The sequence below is a fragment of the Ceratotherium simum genome, chromosome 1 (genome assembly GCF_057802395.1).
Source record: "Ceratotherium simum simum isolate JZ-2026a chromosome 1, ASM5780239v1, whole genome shotgun sequence".
NCBI classification, from domain to species: Eukaryota; Metazoa; Chordata; class Mammalia; order Perissodactyla; family Rhinocerotidae; genus Ceratotherium; species Ceratotherium simum.
The window spans coordinates 53,573,223-53,594,995 of record NC_141900.1 but is presented as its reverse complement, the minus strand read 5'-3'; the positions used below and the strand labels follow the sequence as shown (position 1 = coordinate 53,594,995).

The window sequence follows — 21,773 nt, the reverse complement described above, 5'->3', positions numbered from 1 at the left end:
AGTCTATTTCAGATCAGACTTGACCAAGCCTTTTACTGACTAGGTAGGACTTTTGCTCTGGCAGTTAAGATTGCAGTTTCCTGGAAGGGAAGCTGCAGATTCTATGATTCTGGTCTTTGTTTCTAATGGTTGTCTGACTCTGTCCTAAGTTAACCCAGATTCAAGTTCAAATCAGGCTCCTACTTCCATAGCACATGTGGTAAATACTGAATTTACAAGCAAAAATCCATTTTCTTTGTATTCTGCTTTCTGATTGTTTTCTTTAAAATGTTGTCGTGCCAACCTCTATTCTCAAACTTCAGATATCTAAGGATGATGACGGATAGGGATAGAGACTTCGCTTCTGTCAATACGTCCCAGGTTCCAGAGCTGACATTTCTCAGATTCTTTAACTACAAGAAAAATGATCCCATAAATGGATATGGAGGAGGTAGGCTTTACGGTTCTGCAGAACTGGAGGAAGGCCATAAATTGAACTCCATGGGAATGGTGTCAAAAGTTATTGCTGGAGAGTGTCATGGTTATACTTTACAGAAGACAAGCCAGATACACTTGGTAAGCATAATTTTAAGGATTTTCTTTTTAATTTTAAAATATGCAACTAAGTAAATACCTAACATAAAAATATTACACCAATTACAGCAATTCTTCACACTGAATAGACATGCTACTGTGGGGGCTATTAGTCACTACATGTTAGGAATCTGTGAGTGTGTGTGTCTCTCTCTCTCTCTCTCTCTCTCTCTCTCAGAGCACACACACACACACCTTCTTTGTGAATAGAAATATTCTTTACACTGTGCACACATCAATGTATGAATGCAGTTTACAGACACTGGCAGTTTGTCATCAGCCTCCGGGTCTACTCAGTTCATTCCCATCCCTGATGCAACACCACAGGAAGGCTACTTTCCAGCAGTGGTTCCCTAGCAGCCCTCAGTGCTGACACCTCATTCAAGGGTGTGCCTGAGTGGATCTTCTTCCCTCTCAAGGACAGTGGTATCTCTTGTCCAGCTATTTGTCCAGTGATGTGCCTTAAGCATCTTGTTCTTTATGTTCTAGCACTGTGTTTGTATTAAGGATAATTTTTTATGGATCCTAATGGAAATTCTTAGGCCAGTGGGAGCAGAATGATAATATTTTAAAGCACATATCCTTGGAACCCTCTTTTGTGCCCATTTGTTTTAGACCTAAGTGTCTCTCAAACCTCATGTCATTGAAAAATGTGCTGCCGTGACAGAAATCAGTAAAGGACTTAATATGATATGTCAGTAAGTGTGTACATTCTGAATAATTCTATTCCTTGATCTATAAGCATGGGCTGAGAGTCTTACTTTTTCTCATCATGTTACAACTGGAGGTAACAAATGTGATGAGGTAGCATTGCTAAGTGGTTACTGGGAACAAAGTTACAAATTTCCATACCACTGCTACTTAGCAGCTACGTGCCCTTAGGCTAGTTACCTAAATTCTCTGAGGCTCCATTTCCTCCGCTGTAACACAGGGCTAACTATACCTATATCAAAATACTGATACGGTATGGAACGAGCTAGTAGAAGCATGCCAAGCATAGTGCTTAGGGTATAGTAGGCTCTCAGTAAAGGGACTATTATAATGTTATTATAATTAATATTATAATAAGTTATGTGTGTATATATACACAGATGTATATATGTATACATACGTGTGTGTATCTAGTTCTAGCTTCAAAAAAAAAAGGAAGGCATTATGTGTCTTTAAACTTGTTATAAATGTAATTGGTTGTCTTTAAAATGAAAGTCCCTTGGGTTATAAAGACAAAGTTTTAAAAATATAGCTAATCTATAAAAATAATTATTAAATTAAAAGTTACTGCATTTATTTTAGTTATTTAAAAATGATTCTTAAAAGCCAATTTAGTCAATTATATATACTTCAGTCCAATCTATTACAAATACAATTTTGGCATGACTATAATTGGATTTCTGAAAATCTCTTAGAATACGTTCATTTTGTTCACATTTGCAAAGTGAACATTGACTTAATCTGAATAATTTTTGAATTATTTCCCAGAATTAAATGTTTATGACGCATGTGAAATGACCTCTATAACCCTGTCATGAAGTATAATAAATATCCATCATCAACAGGATAGAGAACACAAAAATCAGGAAACTACATATTCATGACACTCGCTTAGGTATTCTTTGTTTTAGATGATGCATTTATTCATATTATTTTGAGAATGTTTAATCTATAGAAGTGAAAGGAGGAAGAAAATGAACAAAAGAAAAAAAAAAAAACTAGAAAAGACAACAGAAGGTTCAAAGTTTAGATTGGGATCTTTCCATAAGTCAAGTGATCGGATCAAGTGAAAGTTTTAGCAAACATTTCTAATGTTCTTCTGCTCTAAAGTCTATACCACAAAATTTGAGCAAAGTTTAAAGGATGTCCATGGTTATCTGGAAGAAGGAACAACTAAAACTGATAAAGATTGTAGTCCTTGATATTCAGAATCCATCATTCTAGATTCTCCTGTTACTCCTAAACAAAATGATTTGTGAAAAATGCAGAAATGCATTTTTTTTTCCAGGCAGTATCCTTTTCCTAATTGCATTTACTATACAAATTAAATTAAACTTAGATAATTACATAAAGCTACTTCCTTTAAAAAAAACAACAAAGTAAACACTGTTATAATGAGTACATATTCTTCTTTGATAACAGTCAAAACCAGGCAAATTGAGCACACACAGAATAAAGTTTGGAGTATAACTTCAGGATTTCCTTGTTCTAGATGTATATCATGGTCATGTAAATGTTACAGATATCTTCAAATATATTACCTGATTATTGAAAGCTCTCTTCTAGAAGGAAATTTAATATATGCTATCATTTGCTATAAAAATCAAAACAAAGAAATAGATTAGTGTTCTAATCAGTTGCCATTTCCTAGTTATTCCAAGTTCTGATTGAGGAAGTACTTCCTAAAGGCCCCTACAAAAATATGGGGAGGGAAGAGGTGGTTAGGGCTACTTTGAAAATCAGGCACAGGAAACAAAATCAAATTTAGTTGAATTTCAGTAGGGATTAAGTAAAGGGGCATGGGAGAAAAGGTGGAATTCTTGGGAAGCTCTTTGGAAAAGGTAGATCTGAATAGGGAAGCTCTGAAGAGCTGGAGATGTATTACAAGGAAGTTAATGCCTGAGGCAGATTCTCAAAACAGAGGGAGCAAGGAAATAGTACAACTACTTGTATTTCTCTTTTTTCCCTAGTTTTTTCTTTGGACTTCATATAAACATAATATAAAACTGCATTCTTTATTTATTAGCATTTTTCATTTGCTCTTGTACTTAGTATTCAGAATATAGGAAACATAATTTTACTGTTGAAATAGATAAAGAAGTAGATTTAATTAAAAGAATTAAAACAATACATCTATAGCAAAACTTCAGCTTACTAAAATATTTTTTCATGCAAAAAATGCATATTTCAAATGTGCTCATATAGAATTAGTTGAAAAATTCATTTTAACATTTGTAGTTTGCTACTAAATTATCCATTCAGTAAATACGACTCTCTAGCAGTAACCCCCAGTCTAGAGTATTCCTCTCCTCTGCCTTTACCATATTGTTTGTTTCAAACATGTAGCAAAATAGCATTCAGCCCATGAAAATGAAAATGAATATCTTTATGGGGAAAACCATTTTGTCTAAGTAATTTTGCCTCTACTGGTTCTTGAAAAAACATAGACCGATATTTATTGTTAGTGAGAAACAGCTTGGATTCCTTTCTTTCTTGTCTTCTCTTCTAGCTGTTGCAGTGATCAGGTTTGATAGTCTAAAGGTGTATTTGGAAGAAAAGGTATGATCATGTTCAATTCTTATATAGTGGCTCAGGAGACAGGGTGAGGGAATGAGGACATCACAAGAAAAAATAATCGTCTTAGCTCCCCAGAGGAAGTATCTGAGATAGAGATTCTTGGCAAGTGATTTATTGAGAAGGGAAGTGAGGTAAGGTCAGTGCAGGGCAAGGCACTACGCAAAGATGTGGATGCAGTAGAAGTCTGGTCTCAGCCTGATCCCACCCAGAACTCAAAGCACAAATGATACCACCTTGAGGCAAGGGAGGTCTGGCTTTTATACCCTCCCATCAGTCAGTCATTGGCTGAGGGCAGCCTGGAGTGGGGGTTGGGGGTTAGGATGGGTTAACCTCCAGACATCTCTGAGCCATGTGGCTCCCTTTGGTGGAGGCCAACTCCTCTAAGAAGGTGACAGCTGTGAGCCACTAACAGCCAGAACTCAGAGTAGCTGGGGATGGTGCACCAGCCGTATAAAAGGATATCTAGACTAGCAGCAGCCATCTTCAGACCTGAGGGAACCTTTCTCATGGAAGGATGGCAAAGGTAAAGGGAGCCCAGGCCACTCAGAGCACCATGGAGTTGCAGCCCCCATTCTGGGTTGTCTCTCAGAATTGTTTAAGAGAAAAATTCACCTGAGTTTTGAAAGATAAATTAATAAGAGACAGAATTGAGCAGGATTAATGTAAATGCTTTTTTAGAAATGTTAAGCATAACATTACTTTATATGAAGTAGACCATCCACTAGTCTACTTTGAAGAGATGTATTTTTTCATGTTTTGTTTTTCCTTGGAAAAGTAAGACTACTAGACTGTCACTTTCTGGAGGACCGGTGCTTACACATATTTTCTTTCTATCCCCAGTATCCAAGCCTAGTACCTGATACACACTCAATAAATGTGGGATGAATAAATGATATTCTAAGTTGAGGTCGATTTGGCAGTTTAATTTCTTAGGTTTTTATAGCTCTTGATTATTTACATTTTAAAATAATATTCATAATACACCTGAAATTTATATAATGCTATAAACCAATGTTACCTCAATAGAAAAAACTTCATTTCCAAAACCTAGTCTTGCAAAAGGGAATACAATTATGTTTACTTAATGATACACCTCTGGATGAACTCATCTTGATGTTTCCAAATGTGAAAAAAACAAACATACCTACTGTGACAAATTTATTTTCTTTACATTTGGTCTTCCGATATTACACAGTTATACTGGCAAGAACTAAAAGCAAGGCTGTTTTCTTTCTGAAGAACTCTGAATATGTGATGGAATGATACTGAATTGAAATAGCACTTTTTAATGCTACCATTTTCAGATGCAAAACCACCGAATTCATTTATTTTTTTCTTATTGCTCAGATCTAAATCAAATTTCAATTCAGCAAGTGTTCTTTGCCTCTATAAGGTTGTGTAATTTCTTACTAAGCAGAAATTCCTTATATTGCCAATGTTAGGAAATAGCACTAATTATCTCTTCTTTTCATTAGCCAAGTTTATTAGGCTTTTATTACATATAATCTTCATGTTTCAGGGACAAGTTTCAAAGTCCCTTGTTACACAGCAAAAAATTCATGTGAGTTCAATAAAGTTTTATGCTAGCTTAAAGACTTTTGGAGAACAACAGGTGGGGAAAGAGCCACTTTCAACGCTGGGCAGGTTAAGAAATGTTAGGGCAGTGCTACACATTCCATTAGTCTGCCCTGCCCTGTTCAGGGCTATCTCCACATGAGTCAGAACTTAAAGTGGGCTGGGATGGCATAAGTCAAACCTCTAGGTCATGAAAGAATTTACAAGAAGAACCATTGTGAAGCCACTGATAACACTCACTTGTGTTGAAACGGGCCATCACAAGAAGGCTGGTCTGGTGGGGTCAGATCACAACCTTCCATTGTGATTAATTTACATACATTTGATTCAACTTTGCTTTGAAAAAGTTCTGATTTCAGCATACACTGAATTATCATATAATTTATGCTCTACATCAGAACACTTGTTAACTTGAAAGGGGGCACCAATTTTTTTTGTGTGTGTGTGAGGAAGATCAGCCCTGAGTTAACATCCATGCCAATCCTCCTCTTTTTGCTGAGGAAGACTGGCCCTGGGCTAACATCTGTGCCCATCCTCCTCCACTTTATATGGGACGCCACCACAGCATGGCTTGACAAGCAATGCATTGGTTCCGAACCCCGGGCCGCCAGCAGCGGAGCTCGCGTACTTAACCGCTATGCCATGGGGCCGGCCCCAGAAAGGGGGCACTATTAATTACACTGGTGTAACAGGTATAAACTAGAACTCCTCAGGTAAGCTGAAGTCTAAGGTCACCCTAAATGTACAGTAGTTTGGTCGTGTAAAACAAGAAATAAAAACAATAAACAATGCAATCCATGCTGAGGTGACAGGAAATGTAAAAGGAGAAAGAATGCCATGAGTTAGTGATGAAGGAATCTGTTCACATTAAGGAGGGCCTGACAGGTTTTGAAGGATAGGTACAATGCAGAAATCTGGTTGAAATTTGCTTGTTTTTAGATTATATGCTGTCTCCATCTTGACATATATTCTTTGATGTGGCAAGGAGATAAAAGAGTATAAAGAATATTTTCCATTTGCATTTGAAAATGACTTTGTGGTTCATATCATTTCCTAGACAATGAAGTTTCTCTTGGTGGGCCAAGCAGGTATTTAATGTACAAGAAGAAGAATTCCTGGAGACGATCAAATTCAATTTTTCAGTTGCTCCGTTACCTAAGCACATCAGTTTGCCTTCTGACACTCACTTACCTGGTAGGAATTTGTGAGAAAGTGAGAGAAACTCAGGAAGAAAGATGGGGGTCAAAACACAGCATCTCTCAGTGCAGCTTTCCTACTTCAGACTTGGAGCTTCAAAAAGGATCAAAATCTCAAGATTCAGAAAGGGCTCCAGAGGCCCCTCTGAGGCAAATTCTGGTTAAAGCTGCATTTGTCTAACTTGGAAAAGCAATATTAGTCATGTGCTTTGTGTCTTGTTTTAACTGGAACTTTTCCATACATTCCAACTGTCCTGTTTATGAGGCACACTCCCTTTTTATAAAAGCCAAAATATTCACCGGTTTCCCACTCTGTTCCTCTAAATAATGTTTTTCATCGAGCACACTAGAGGTTCCAGGGGCTCTTCCTATTTTCCTCTCCAACTCTTGGCAGGTATGAATTTCCTTTCTCCCACTTAAAAAAAAAAAAAAATCACACTGCTATTCATGTCAAAACCTCAAATGCCATAGTTAAGGAGGTAAAAGAAATGCCCCAAGATAGTAGGAATGTGTTTTCTACATTACATTTTTTAAACCTGAAGTCACATTGCAGGTGTACACTTGGCTAGAGCAGGAAAGGAACATCCTATATTGCAAAGAATTTTTTTCTAAGTAAAAAAATAAATTAAAACACAAAGTGAATTTTAGGTTATTTAGCATTTCGTTTTCCTGTAATCACATTTCAAAGACCAAAAAGGTATTTATATCTGCCACTTGAAATATCAAATCTATATATACAATAGGATAAAATTAAGGAAAATAAATAGCAAATACTTATCGATTACTCTGTTTTGGGTCCTGTACCATGCACTATATATGTATTATCTCATTGAAACTTTATAAAAATCCAATAAGGAAAGCATTGCTATGCCCATTTACAGATGGGGAACTAAAGGTTAGGCAAAGTCTCATCCCAAAGTGACACAGCTAGTGAGTACAGAGATCAAGTCTGAACCTGGTTCTGACTACAGAGCCTTTTCTCTTAAACACTGTCCTATATGGAATAGAGATAACATAAAGAAAGACAGTTATACCAAAGTATGATTTAAAACCCTTGCTAATTGTGCTATTATTAGTCCTTAAGTGATGACTCAATAATAATTCCCATGTAGCTCAAGATGATTCTTTCGTACAAGTAGTATGTCATACTTTTCCTATCATTAGTCCCACTCTAAAGATGAGGGTGTTAAATTCTCCCCAGTAGGATTATTTTCTATCCTCAGTGCCAAAGATCTCCCTAAACACTTCAGTGCCCTTTTCAAAATTCATTTTACTTCCATGCACAAGGAAACTTTGAGTTTTAACACCAAAGCCCCAGCCTGAACATCTCTCGGAGTGCCTGAATTAGATTGGCTGGCACTCGTTCAGCATGGGGGAGAGCTTCTCCTTTTACGACTGTGTTTCCCCAACCTCTTGCCAGGGGACAGCTCTGGGCTGCATGCTAATGAGGTAGAAGCACTTGAAATGGTGTTTGCAGTTGCTGTTTCCATTTGTGAATTTCCAGTTCTGCCCTGGAAGCCAAATCTGGAACAGGGAAGCAGGCAACTTGTTCTTGTCGTAACTCTGCTTATTCTCTGACCTTGGCTTCATAAATTAACTTTGCTGAGGTTTTGCTTCCTTGCCGATGAGGTAGAGAAAATGCTCCTCCTCTTTATGTGCTCTATTTATCCACTGAGCTGTAAAAACCACTTTAAAAAGTAGAGTGTGTGTTAAAATGACATGATTGGTAAAGAACATTTGCTTTCTAGCATGTACAATTCCATTAATTTATGGGAATATTTTAAGATATAATTTATAACATGAAAGATTTATTTTAAAAGGCCACCCAGGGGCCTGCCCGGTGGTGTAGTGGTTTAGTTTGCATACTCTGCTTCAGCAGCCCGGATTTCGTGGGTTTGGATCCTGGGTGCAGACCTACACACTGCTCAACAAGCCATGCTGTGGCGGCATCCCACGTACAAAATAGAGGAAGATTGGCACAGATGTTAGCTCAGAGCGAATTTTCCTTGAGAAAAACAAGGAAGATTGGCACAAATGTTAGCTCAGGGCCAATCTTCCTCACCAAAACAAAAAAAGAGGAAAAGAAAAAAGGCCACCCAAAACCCTATCTGTTAGGTTGTCCATCAGCTGCCCAGTAACACAGAATCATTCACTGTTTTATATTTTAACATTGTCAGCAAAGAGGCACAAGAAAACTTTTTTGGGGATGGAAGTGTTCTGTATGCTGATTGTAGAGGTAGTTTCACAGGTCTACACATCTGTCGAAACCCACTGATTGACACTTTAAATAGATGCAGTTTATTGATGTAAATTATATCAATAAATTTGATTTAAAACTAGCATTGAAAATTCACTTAGATAGGGTATTATGTGTTAGCTAAAGGACAATCAGTGCACAGTGAGAAAATATATTCCTTTCCTGATAGTATATACAAAAAATATTAAATTACATTGTATGGTTTTTAAAAAGTAAGCCAATGACACATTATATAAATCTTTTGACTTATAGATACTTACAGATCAGTTTGTGGTTAACTAAAGTCATTTATCCCTACACAGTATTTACCTAATTTACATAATTTCTATTCAGATCGAGAGGTAAATTACTTTAATGTTCCTTCAAGTGGATTGAGCTCAGCTATGAGGTGATAAAATTTTTTTCATATTCAAAAATTATTATTTATATTCTACTGGGAATTTCTTGCAAGCCCTCAGCAGTATGAAAAATTGAAAAAAGTAGGCAGTAATACCAAATGTAAGATTAAAAATCTTAGTAATTAGTACTATTATCACTATAATATTAACATAGTTTGAAGTACACATTAATAATATATTTTTTTATTCTATTCTGTAAAGTAAAACCTCTTCTATCTTCAATGTCAAAGATGATCCTAAATACTTTAGTGTGTTTTATAAAATTCATTTTACTTTTGGGCTCAGGCAAAGGAAATTCTGAACTATAATAAAAGATTTTCACTTGTCTTATAGGATATGAATTTAATCTTTTATAATACTTCAATTGGCTTAAACTATTTCAATTAATAATTGCCCAGTTTAATTTCATTGGCTGGAATTTGACTAGGTACTTCTTTATACATATGTATCAGTTATCAATGCTTTACCTCATAGTCTTCAGCGTGTACTTCCTAAGAACAGGGATATTCTCTTACAAAACCACCATGGAGTTGGTGAATTCAGGACATTTAATATTGATACTATATCATGAATTAATCTATAGTCCATATTGTCCTATGACATTTTTGTTCCATATTCTCCATATTTGTTCCATATTCTCCAAAATGGTCCAGCTACTACTTCTCCTTCATCAAAACTCAGCTTTATCAGAGTTCATCATTGTTTGGGTCAGTTTTCAACCAATGCTTTAATCTTCTCCTCACTCTCACTAGCTACTTATAGGGTTCTCCCGCACTCCCCACCTCCCAACAGTATCAACCTCTATTCTTTTAAAGTTCACAGCTCCTCATCTTTGTTATCATCAGCAGACACTTTTCTAAACTATACAACGTATACATCTTGGTATTCAGCCTCACCTGATTCCATGTAGTCACCCAAATCACCCCCACATCTCACTACCTCCACCTTGGGAAAGGTTGTTGGGAATCCTTGGGGCCAGGGACTGCAGTAGGGAATTCCCGTGAGCTATAGGGGCCACTGGATCATGAAACCATGAAAGAGTTCTTAGGTCCAAAGACCAAAGAGAAGCAGGATAACTGACAAATTCAGGAGGAGCCAGAGAATGGGACAGAGGGCAGGTTCCTGAGCCAAGAATTCTAAACATGAAGTTGAAAATAAACAGAAGTAGGTCAGACACAAATAGAGGGATGCATCCTAAGCAACAGCTTAAATCTTAGCAAGTGAAGCTGGCTTTATGGGGCACTGTCACAGGCCTGCTAAGTATTGAGTCTCTTCCAAATTCCTTTCTCACCTCACCTAGCCCCTAGGCCTTGCTTTTATTCATCTCTTGTTGACTTTCCATCATAGTTTCTCACATTCACTATTCTGATTCTTTCTCCTCAAATCCCCAAACACTTCTACCAAGTCCTCATACTTAGGATATGACCCTAACTTACCTTTATATTGCCTAAAATATCTAAATAACTTTCCTTTTTTTAAAACTCAAAATTGTCTTTGTTCTCTTTTTGGAGGAAGAAGAGTTTTCCTCCGTGCTAAGATCATTTCCTCTATCTGTCTAGTGAATTGCTCACTCCAAGTCAAACAATAATTTCCTAATTATATTTAGCAACTAGCATTTAGCAATGTTTAAATGTCCTCTGTCTTTTAACAATGAGTATGCATTGTATCCCTTCTTCCTTCTCACAATTAATTAATTTTTTATATCTATGGCTATTTTTACATCTCTCTAAACTCTATACCTTGATGGCTTCATGAACTAACAAGACTTTTAAGTCTCACCTCCTTGCACATGACCACCAAATTAGTATCTGCAATTCCAAACTCTCACCCAAGTTTCTGTCTTGAATTTTCAACAATCTGCTGAATATCCTACTTAGATTCCTGCTGGAACTTCAAAATCTGCAAGTCTCAAATAAAAATCATCTTCCTATCCACCAGTAGCTCTTCCTGACTTAACTTATCTATTTGTGTTAGTTACATTATTCTCCTAGTTATTCTGCTTTAACTCTTTGTGGTCAACCTTCACTCCTCCTTCTACCATAATCCCAACAACTTGTCAGTCACTAAGACTTCTTGCTTTGACTTCAGTCTCTTTAGCATCCATCTCTCCCTTGGTAGACTTCACCTGAGTTTAGACCCTCATTTATCATTTGCTTTACTGTAACAACTTTCCCACAGTCTTTTACCTACAGATCTACCACTAAAATTCATTATATACACTATTGCCAGATTAGCTTCCTGATACAGTGTACTTAATGTATCACATTACTCCCCTCCTAAACAATCAAATTAAAAGCCTTCAATGACTTTTCACTACCTGAGTAGTAAAGTTTTAACAAATCTACCTATATCTAATTCTACAGCTCCCTCATTATACATCTTCGCCATCAATTCCTTCCTGCTCCCTTCAGGTGTAGCTGATCTCTCCACTTTCTAATCCTTATAAGAACTTGCACTGTGATCCTTACATTCTGATTGAATTATAGTTATTTGTATGTATGTTATTTAGTTATTTGTGTTTTGTTTATTTAGTTAGCTGTGTGTTATGCAAGTGTGTGTATAATTTACATATTACATGTATGTAAATATATTTAGCAAGAAGCAAATTCCTCCAGGGAGGAGGTGATGCCTTTCATAACAGGCCATTTGGAAAGTCTTCGCTAAACCTTTATACTTCCAGAGCATTGTTGGTTTGCACCACCTTCAGGTATAATCCTCAGATAATGTACACTTCCTCAGGCAATCAGCTCCATCGCCTGGAGTCACGGGTTGCTCAAGGCATCCAAAAAAATCCATCCCACTTGACAGGTGATGGGGTAGAGTGAGCCCCTCACACAGGAACTAAGTCAGGCTTCCTCAGACCTCTTCCCTTCCTTCCATAGAAATCAAGAGTAGCCCCAGAACCTCCACCTCCCCCTCACCACTCACAGCCTCATCACTGCTATCTACCTTGAGTTCACAAAGACTAATCTCACTTCTCCCTGTTTACGTCGGTCCCTTCAAGGAGTTTAAGACTTGCAGATGCCCCTCATTTCTCCCACACGCTCTAATCCTTATAAGGCTCTACACAATCTCTCCGCTCCCCATCTGCACTCCTTTACAACTCCAGAAACCCTCTCCTTGTGCTCTCTGAAATTCATAGTCCATTTCCAGAAGAAATCCCTGTATCTCAGTCTCTGAATGTTCCCGTTCCTTCTTGCTCTAATGTGACCTGGCTCTCCCCTGAGGACATGGCTTCCCTTGCTGACCTCATGAGTGAGGACTGATGTTTCTCCCAAAACCCTTATGACACCGGCCTGGAGGCAGATAGGTGTCCTCCTTAGTTCTCATTGCCACTTCAAGAGCATTCTCCCTCCCTCATCCTAACCCTTCCCCAGCTTTGACACTCTTAACTCAGATTACATCACCCACTACTCTGAATTGCTGCAGGCATTTACTGACCTGAGGGTGATGCCTTCTCATTTCTAGAGAATTTTGACTCCTTGCTTATTATCATGCTCTCCAACACTACTCCTATTTCAGTTTTTGGCAATTTCAGTATATATATAGATCATCTTTGCAATACCCAGATGCCTCAGCTCCTTGTTCTCTTCTCTTCCAATTATTTTGTCCTCCACTCCGATTTAGCTACTTGCTTCCGTGGTTATAGCTTTAGACCTTGTAACTACCAGTAACTGCAACCCCTCTACAATCTCAATTTCACATATCACCCTCTCTGACCACCACCTCCTGTCTTTTCAATCTAACTCACTCCTTTTAGGATCCAGACACCAACAATCTGCCACCTCCAGTCCTTCCATCCTCCCACCTATTTTACATCTCTTACATCCCTTGATATCCTCTCTCTTCTTGACCCCTCCTCCAATTATCCACAAGGCTAACTCTCTCGCTGCCTTCATGACTTCAAGGAGTGCTGGCACCAGTACTCCTTACTCCCAATCTGAGTTTGTTTTACTCTACAGAAGATGCTAGACATATAGCACCTTCCAGCATGTTACGCATTCTATTTATTTTGTCTATGGTCTGCCTTCTACCATTAGAATGTAAACTCCATGAAGGCGGATATTTCTGTCTGTTTTGTTCACTGCTGTATCCCCAAGGCTTAGAGCAATATCTGGCACATTATAGAGATTCGGTACATATTTGTTGAATGAGATGATGAATGCATATCTCCTCTATTGACCAAAATGTCCTATTTGCTCTCTCTCTCTCTAACTTAATGTGTTTACTTCTGTGTCACTCAGATAACTTTCTCCTAGTTGTGTGCCCTTCTCTCAATCAACTGTGGAACTCAGCTCAGGATGCCTTCCCTTGGGGAAGCTTTGTTCTGTTTCTGCACTTACTTTCTCTGGCCATTATGCATTGCTCCCCAATACTCACACATAATATACTTTTTTTTTTTTGACAAGTTGGCCCTGAATTTTGCACTTTGATCTCCCTACTCTACTCATTTGATAAATTGATCCTTATACTTCTGTTCTTCCCATCTTTACACACCCATTTAACAGTTTCCGACAATAGCTCAAAACAATGCAAGTAATCATGTGTACTATTAGGGTACAGGATACACAACCTGAATTTTGCTTCATGTTGATGCATTTTATGACAGTCCCTAGGAATACACTGTGCCTAAAAAGGTGAACCATATGTATAGTAAAATCTAAGTAGTTGAAACCTTCAGTTAATCAAGGCTCTACACTTTAATTCTCTGCTCAAGTATAGGAAAAATTAAAACTAAGTACTAATATTTAGAAGAGACTTCAAGGTCCTGTCTTGGCATAAGGACACATTTGACCTATATTCTGTCTGATTCAGAAGAAGTCTGAAGTGCTATAGTACTAACCACTGAGACAACCCACCTCAGCCCCATGTCACTATCTTGCTTTGCGTGCTCACACAGTGCCCTAAGTGCAGCTATCCCATCTGCATGGTATCTTCCTTCTCCTCTGTCCCCACAGCAACTAGGACAATGGCAAATGCAGAGTAAGTGATCAAGCAATACCTTTTGATTTATTGATTGAATGATAACTGTGAGGCTTTCCTCAAATCTCAAAGAAAGTCCAAATACTGTACTTATCAAGACAGGAAATTTTATAAACACATCTTGAAAAGATTTTCAAAAGAAAGAGTCAAAATATGAATGACCATGGTTTGAATTAATTAACACACCACCTTTCACATACACTCTAGGTAATCAGGGTTTTACTATAACTGTTTTTCACGTTCTGAAGGGCAGCTCTGTTAGTATTATTAAAAGAATTCTTGATTAGAAGGAAGAGAATGGGCAAATACTAGGTCAAAAGAGAAAAGGACATTATCATCTGGGAATAGAGAGCAGAAAATTCCACTTCTTAAGGAATTTAGAAGTTGTAATGATTTGGATGGCATTCATCCATCTATGAATTATTTGGTAACTATTTAATACCTGCTATAAGCCATAGCATTATGCAGGTTCTTAAGAATAGGGCACCTGCCTTGTGCAGATTACAGAGTAACAGCAGAAACTGACATACGACAGCACCTTAGCAAGTGTGCTTTGAAAAGGAACAGGCAGGGTGCTATGGCAGCAGATGATAGGAGGATGTCACCTCAAGGGGAGACAGGGAAGGTCAGAGAGAACTTCCCTGAGGAATTTGCTGGGTCTTTTTATTACATGATTGCCTCTCTATTCTGTATGGCTCTCAAGTATACGCTTTCTGTTAAAAATCATACAGTATTGTTTGGTTGCTATTGAGAGTCAGCCTATTCTGCTGGATCAGTAAAAGCTGGTGAAACAGCAGCAACCCACTCAGAGAAATGAAATCATGCCCCAACATCCAACACTCCAGGTCTAATTTTTCATACCCGAACCCATTTGTTTTCTACTCAGCTTCCCCTTGGACCTCAGATTTCTTTTGTTTCCCAACCCTTAACTATTCCTTTCAGGTTCAATCCCTACACTTCTGCTAAGGATCCCCAAGCTGGCTTTTTAAATATGCAATCAAATATGATTGTATTTGCATGGATAAATGGGAGCTACTCCCTCACCATGACTGAGGCTATAGAGTGTCTCTCTACCCTGTCAGACTCATGTTGCAGATCCATTGAATATGCAGAGATAACTCAGTTTACCTACCACTCTGGCCTGGAAGGCTCTGCTCTCTTCCCAAACAAATGACAACTAGACTCTGTTCCTCGGCTTCTGTGCTCTCACACGCAGCATGCGCACCTGTGGGCATTGATTGCTTGCCTCCTGGTCAACCCTGAAACACCCAGATTTCCACTGCACTTCACCTTTGCATGCTAACAATTTAGAAAGGGGATGAAGGAAAGACCTTTTCCAAGTATGCCATGGGCATGTACATTATTGGTAATGCCCTCTTAGATTCTGGAATTCCCTGCCAGTCTCTCAGTGTTCATGTGGTATCTTCTGTGAACTTTTGGATGGAGGGGGTCACTGTATATCTGGGCAACATTCAACAGCCTGCCTCGTATAACCAACTCATTTAGACCATCCTGGGCCACTTACTGTACAGCATCCTCAAAGCCCTAGAAAGGTAAGTTTGTGCTATTAGGGGTAATGTTCTTAGGAAGCCAAGTTCCTCATAGGAAATCATATATAGGAATGTCACTGTACTAGAGAGGTGGGCTTCCAAAAGTTTAGGTAATTCTACATTTCTTGGGAGTTCCTGAGTGTTTAGTTCCCTGCTTGCCAATACGGACCCCTAATAAATATCCTAAAGTGGACTGACCCATTAGTAAGTCCTCTGACACTATGGCAGCTCTACAGAACTCAAAGGACCAATTCTGCTGTACTCTGGAGCTTGAAGTTTTAACATAGGGTTAGAAACATCTCATTTGGCCAAAGGGCCAAGAAAACCCTGGTTCCATACATGGGCTTTGTTATTTAGAGAAATTAACCCCAAAGGAATTGCTAAGTACCCCATGTAGCAGGAAAAAAACCCATGTCATCTGGGTGGTGTCTGAGAAGTCTGTCCTGTGGGGAAGAGGGGTGTAACATCCAGTGACAGTTCTAACCACTCGAACATTTTTGCACTGCAACATAATTCAGTCAGAAGGAGCACCTGTCTTTTTTTAACTTCAAAATCAAACACATCTCTGGGAGGCAGATATTGTTCAAAAAGCCCTGATATCTGACTTTTCATAAGGCCCCTAAGTCAATTTCTGCCCTGGTAAGTCTATCACCAGATAATCTAGTCTGCAGCCCTGTTTTCAGAGAGCAGTGACCTATGGCATCAATGCTATGCTGAGCTCCAAGTAGCCAAGGGTCAGTCCTGGACATGTATATCAACACCATGTGCACCCTAAGAGGAGCACTGGGCCTCATTCTCCAGCTCTGCTATGCTGCCTTCAGCAGGGCACCGGTACATGCTCAGGAAACCCCTCCCATTCTCCCGCCCCATCGTATGTCCTATCAGATGTCACTGAGTATCATGTAACCTTGGATTCTTCAAGAGGCATCAAACATGCTACCACCTCTGTGGTAGGGACTGGTACTAATAACCTTTAGTCCTCATGTTTCTATTACCAACCTCAGAGGTCAGGTACTGTGATCACATATATTGGCCCTCACCTTAGGGCTCTGGTTCTATGCAGTTGTGGTTGAATCACTCATCAAAAGGGACCTTTTAAACCAAAATTTAGAATGCCTGAAACTGACTCCTTTCTTGAGTGCCTTTTTCAGTGTTACTATCTTCCAGATGCATTCTCTTGAAACTTGAGCCTCATCTATCATTTCTAGAAGATTTTCTTTTGAAAATTATGGTCCACTTGTCTTCAATTCACCATAAAAATCCAAACCAAATGCACAAAAAGACAATAGAGTGATATCTTGGGAGGTATGCCTTGTACTAAGAAAGAGACTGGCTAGGTCATTTTTCTGCCAATAATACAGTTCTGCTACAATGAGTTCCTTGTTTCCAACTAGAACAGCCAGTTCTACAGCAATTCCTGCAGACTCTAAAACTTTCTTGCATTCTTTGTTCTACCGCAATCAATGAATACCTTACACCACTAGGCATAGCCAGCCTGGCCTCCTAGCCCCACTCAAGCTGGCAATTAGGAAAGAGATTTTCTAGTTTGGCACTCCTTACGGTACTACCTGTCAATCTAACCTTGTAGAATTTTGAATTTTTCTTTTAATTATTTTCTTCGCTCAACTTCGTTATATCCTAAAGCTTCTTTGGAGTCTTGTAATAATTCCTCATTCCATAAGGATAAAGCTTTCTACCCAGCTCCTTTCTCTACCCAGTATCTATAACAGACTAGGGAATTCTACTAAATATGGTCCCCACTGAAATCAGGAAAAATGCTTGTATCTAGGAAAATGTTTGAGGTTCAATTCCAAGGATGTGACCCTGGCACCATACATATATGTGGAACAAGCAGTACCTTAAGTGTGGCTGCATTTTACCATTGGCATATCTTGAAATATCAACTCTCTATCCTAAAAGGAAGTTGGGTCCAAAAACTATGGAAAACATCAAAACATCCTTGGCTTAAAGCCACTGCACACCTCACATACCAGTAAGACATATTTGGCACATTTCTTCAGAGCTGACATATTTCTTGTCTTCTATCCTCCTGTCTTCATTACCAGCCTTTCCCTCCACTTCCGAACTTGGTTTCTCCCATGGACTTTGGTTTGAACTAGCCCTAGGCAGCTACTCTGGTTCCTTACTCTATACTACCTGGGGACTGTGATTTATTGGGCAACTCTCTAGAATATTCAAACTGTACCAGTACTGATCTGGAATGGCAACAGACTCTGTCTTTGACAAATGTAACAGTATTTGTTGATTAAAACAAAACAACAAAAACACCTGGGAAAGAGAGAAAAGACATCTCCAAAACCACTATAGGAATGATGGTTGGCTCATTGATAAGGTTAGCATGAAAGGCCACTTTTAAGGCCTTTAATGCTGTTTTAAAATATGAATTTTTAGTACTTTGAATAACAGCACTCAAAAGCATCTTTTAAAGTCATCTTAAAAGTATATATCCAATAAGACCACTATAATTTAACATTGCAATTTCAATTTAATGATCTTATTCTTATTAATTAAACTAATTTTAGTTGGAAACTGTTTTAAATAACTCAGCGACAATAATTTTAATATATCTGCTTCATATGAGTCGTTTCCTAGCAAAACTCGATCCCAGTACTTTTGTTGAAAGGTTGGACTGTTTTAATTAAATTATAAAATCCCAATGGAAAGCTTTCTGATTTACATTATATTTTTCTTTGATATGTAAATTATACGAATTTACTTACTGTGAAAACAGAAAGTCACATTAAGACTGATTTTTAAGTTGAAAAATAGTCCTTTTAGTCCATGAAGCCAGTGTGGAAATATTTTTTCTACATATTCATTCATTTGCAGATATTAAATATATGCCAGTTGAATAATTCAACCAAATTTGGCTATTTCATGTCAGTAACATGTTCTTTTCTGTGACATGTTTTAAATTAATAAGGGGAAATAAAAAGTAAAACTAAATTAAAAATATGCATTCACTAGACTCTCACTACAACACTATTTGCAAGAATAGAATTCAGTGTAATCTTTATACATCTAAGAGTTTACCAAAAGGCATTTGGTTACTAACAAAGCACCTTGACATGAGGTAGTTCTCCTTATGCAGTGCTCTCTGGCGCTTTCATTGTTTGTCACCCTTCCCCCTAATAATATTTAAATTACTAGATGAGTCTGCCCCTAACTTTTCTAGGGCCGTGAGCAAGAGTACAAATGGTGGCGGGTATAACAAGACTAAATATTTAACAGTTACAACCCAGGCTAAGAAACCATTAAGTACAATAAGTTCTATTTTCCCTTCTTGATAAATATGCACTGATAATGTCCTAGAAGGCTAGGTCTGAATTTAGGATTTCAGACTCTTAAGATTTCTGGTTGGGAACTTGGCAGTATGTGAAGTGTTGCCCCTCCAGTCCTTGAACTGCTCCTCTTCTCTCTCACTTCCAGCCTTATTCTGCATTGCAAGTAGCCTATCACTTATCTGCATGGACACTCCAGCCCTGCATGTGCAACCTCCGTGTATTTCCCTTCTCCTAGGGTTTGGCATATGAGTGGCACAGTCTACCCACAGGATGGGCCTGAAAGTATTTTGGGGCTGTTTGGGCAGAGAATTTTGGAGATGATCTAAAAGGGGATTGAAGACTATGTATAGGCATGCCCTATGGATTCCTTGGCTATGGGGAGGGCCAGAGCAGGGCCCTCCAAGGCCCAGGGTAGAGATTCTTCTAACCCCTGAAAGATAGTCTATAATGGTGATTGAGAGTGCAGAGTCAAACTCACACAGGCCTGAATTCTGGTTCCATTACTTATTAGCTAAGAGATCTTGAAGAAGTTATTCAACGTCTCTTTAATTAGTTTGCTTATCTATAAAACTGCCAAAACAGTTCCTGACACAAAGCCGTAGGTGCTTTAGGAAAATCTGAATGAATAATGATTAAATGGATTAGAATAGTTTCTCTTTTCATTGCCTTTTTTATTATTTGGTTCAAATGACCACAAATTCCAGTTTGTATAATCTAAATAGAAATCAATTTTAAAATATACATTAAGGGTAGAGAATCATGATTACTTTTTATACTTAATTATCAACAACGAAAATAATAATTATCAGAGAAATTCGAAAGCAAAACAAATTTGTAAAAAGTGGATTAATAAATACTAAGTCTCTATTTTGATCTTTGCTGAAGATTTGCCTGTAAAGTCAAGAGGCTGCTTTTTGGAGAGGACTGGAAAGCAGGAACAGTGTCTTTTATAGCGTGAAACCCTTTATAGTGGAACTCACTTTTACACAAAACTGCATCTCTTAAGGCTCAAATTCTAGTGAGGGTTAGAGCTGAATAGGGCTTATTTGCCTAGCTGCCCAATTTTAAACTGATCACTATTGTCCTCACCTCATTCATAGAATCATTTACTTCAAATAATTTATTAGGACCTACTCTGTGCTAGGCATTGCAGACACAGAACCAACAGGCACAGTTTTTCCTCTCAAGAGGATCACAGGTGGGTGTGGAGACAGGACATGAACAAGGAGCCAGAGCCTTAGGCATGGGATGCTCTGGAAGGGATTTCCATACCATGCGAAGGAGCCTAAAGACAATGGGAGCCATGGAAGATTTTGAGTAGGGAGGTAAAATGTGGACAACGGTTTGACATGATGGAAACCAGTTAGGCAGCTCATAGAATGAAAGATATCTGAGGCTTTCTCTATCCCAGAAGTATTGTATTAAAATGAGGGGATAGATCTGAGAATCCATTATGGACAAAGACTTGATGTTAAGAAACAAAAATCTCCATTTTCCTTTAATCTTTTTACCTAGTATCACCCACTTATTTATCATCTTGTCACCCCTTCATTACCTTGCAACTCTTTTCCTCCTAGCCATAGTCAGAATTTGATCACTTTTAATAGCAAAGAAGAAAAAAATTCCTATTACTGTTATCAGCTTGGAACTCCTAACATATCTTTTCCCCTCTTTTTTCCAGGAAGAGCTAAACTATAGGAAAGATTGTGAAATGCCTTAATTGGACCACAGAAAGAAAAAATTTAAGAAGTTTCATGTCATCTTATTAGAATGGCCTGCTCTGACTATCCTCTATACAATAGCAGCCTGTCCCAGTCACTCTCAGGTCAATTCCTTCACTCTGCTTTATTTCTTCTTCTTTTTATCATATATATACACATATATACATATATATCATGCATATATGTATACATATTTACATACATACACATGCATACATACATATATTTGTCCTCTTCAATTAGATTGTAAGCGTCATGCGAACAGGGACTTTGTTTTGCTCTCTGCTGTACTCCCAGTGCTTAGAGCCTTTGATGTCTCAGCATCAAACTTCTGCCTGAAGAGACACAATCCCTTGTGCTCTTTGGATAGCTCCCACACATAAGAATGGCGAGAAGAAGGGCCATTTTGCCATCAATGAGGTGGTGACCACAGAATACACCATTGGCATTCATAAGTGCATCCACAGAGTGGGCTTTAAGAAATGTGCTCCTCGGGCACTCAAAGAGATCTGGAAATTTGCCAGGAAGGAGATGGGAACTCCAGATGTATGCATTGACACCAGGTTCAACAAAGCTGTCTGGGCTAAAGGAATAAGGAATGTCCTATACCGTACCCATGTGTGGTTGTTCAGAAAACATGAGGGTGAAGATTCACTCAACAAGCTCTATACACTGGTTACCTACATACCTGTCACACTTTCAAAAACCTATAGACAGTCAATATGGAGGAGAACTAACTACTGATTGTCAAATAAAGCTATAAAACTTTATTTTACAAATACACACACAAACTGCAAAAACTTCTGCCTGAAGAAAGCACAGCAGTATACGTCTTTAGCCTAGAATATACTGGAAATGCCGTGCTCTAAACGACCAATACTGCTATACATGGCTCTTCACCGCAAATATTTAACAGTGGAAGGAACA

General features: G+C 38.3%; 1 protein-coding gene and 1 pseudogene across 1 annotated transcript in view; one reads left to right on the top strand and one right to left on the bottom strand.

Moving 5' to 3' along the window:
- Window positions 1-21,773, bottom strand: part of ITGB8 (integrin subunit beta 8) — an 83,446-nt gene that overhangs the window by 53,895 nt on the left and 7,778 nt on the right. The window lies entirely within an intron of this gene.
- Window positions 316-21,590, top strand: LOC106801130 (large ribosomal subunit protein eL31 pseudogene; annotated as a pseudogene).